This window comes from Lepidochelys kempii, chromosome 3, assembly GCF_965140265.1.
Source record: "Lepidochelys kempii isolate rLepKem1 chromosome 3, rLepKem1.hap2, whole genome shotgun sequence".
In the NCBI taxonomy this organism is placed as follows: domain Eukaryota; kingdom Metazoa; phylum Chordata; order Testudines; family Cheloniidae; genus Lepidochelys; species Lepidochelys kempii.
Window position 1 is genome coordinate 97039854 of NC_133258.1, and position 2115 is coordinate 97041968.

Below are 2115 nucleotides of genomic sequence, written 5' to 3' on the forward strand. Positions count from 1 at the left end.
GCTTAAGCAGTTTTCCCAAAAGTTAGTTCATTTTATTTGCGTATTTCTCAATGATGGAATGAGAGATTTTAAACAGCAGAGATATTGAGAAGCCTGAGTATTTTCCATTTTGGGAAGGCAGGTCAAATTTTGAGCCTAAATCTGTTGACAATGCCCCTTTAAACAATAATAATTGAAAAATTAAGAAAACAATTGGATTTTTTTTCACAAGATCAGTCAAAACTTTGGTTTCAAAGCTGTATTGTTTTCAAAACACTAGCTTAATTTGATCAGGGTACAGTGTGCTACCATGCTTTCATGAGTCACTCAGGGATGAGGGAACTGATAGATTTATACCTTTGAGCAATAGCTGACCTGCCATAGCATGGTTTCACCTTGGCAAGCTAAAATATCCAAACGCCTCTATAAGCACTAAGTCCCAGATGATACACCCTCTGCTAAAGCATGGGCCTCTTGAAATATGACCTTAGAATATGAATTATAGAAGAGATCATACCATACCCTAGTCATTTAATACATGTCTGGTTGGAAAGCATACTTTAGTGCAGTATTAAATAGAGTTGGTCAGGAATTTTCCAGTGAAGTCATTTTTTCTGTCCCAAAAATGCTAATTTGTTGCAACCGAAACTGTTCACAGGAAAGGGTCAGTTTCAGTGACAATCCTGATTTTAAAAAAAAATCAATATGTCCCATTTTGACAATTTCTAAATGAAAAGTGTCATTTTTCATTTAAAGCTACTTGTATTTCAAAATTTTAGTTAATTTATACTAAAAAGGGTAATTTTTTAAAAAAAGGATGAAATTTAAATTAAATTTTTGAAACGATCAAAATGAAATGTTTCAATTGATTGATCTGAATGGTTTTCCAGATTATTGGTTTGTGAAAAGTTTTTGACTTTTTTGTTCTGATTCAGGAAAGGAATTTTTTTTGAAACATCAAAACATTCTTACATGATGGGAAACCCATTTCCCATCTAATATTTAAAGGAGAACTTCACTGTTAGAGGGTTCTCATTCAGTTGAGATGTTAAACCAAGTGCCCCATATGTCTTATCAAGTGGTTACCCCAGTGGAAGTTAAAGATCCCATGGGTGTTTTGAAAAAAGATGATAGGTAAAATTTTCAAAGACCGCCTACTTAATTTTGGAGCCCAAATCCCATTTTCAGAAGTGACATAAGCACTTAGGAGCCAAAGTCTCACGGAAAGTCAATGGAAGTTAAATCTCTAAGGCCATGTCTACACTACGAAAGTACTCCGATTTTACAGAAGTCGATTTTGGGGAACAGATTGTATAAAGATGAGTGCATGTGTCCACAATAAGCACATTAATTCGGCAGTGTGCATCCACAGTACCGTGGCAAGCGTCGACATTCCGAGCGGTGCACTGTGGGTAGCTATCCCACAGTTCCTGCAGTCCGCGCTGCCCATTGGAATTCTGGGCTAAGCTCCCAATGCATGATGGGGCCAAAAATTTGTCACAGGTGGTCATGGGTAAATGTCGTTAGTCAACCCTCCCTCCTTCCGTGAAAGCAACAGCAGAAAATCATTTTGCGCCCTTTTCCCTGGATTGCCCGAGCAGACACCATAGCACAGCAAGCATGGCTCCCGTTCAGCTCACCACAGCAGTTATGACCTTTGTACACACCTCGCGCATTATCATGCAGTTTATGCAGAACCAGCACCTGAAAAACCAGGCGACGGCAGCGCAGTGATGAGGACATGAACACACTTTTCTCTAAAACCGTGTTCACCTGCAATTTGGAGATTATGGTGTTACTGGGACAGGCTCATGCCGTGGATCGCCAATTCTGGGCCTGGGAAACAAGCACAGAGTGGTGGGACCACGTAGCGTTGCAGGTTTGGAATGATTCCCAGTGGCTGAGAAACTTTTGCATGCATAAGGCCACTTTCCTGGAACTCTGTGAGTTGCTTTCCCCCACCCTGAAGCACAAAAATACCAAGATGAGAGCAGCCCTCACAGTTCACAAGTGAGTGGCAATAGCCCTGTGGAAGCTTGCAACGCCAGACAGTTACTGGTCAGTTGGTAATCAATTTGGAGTGGACAAATCTACTGTGGGGGTTGCTGTGATGCAAGTAGCCAACGCAATCATTGA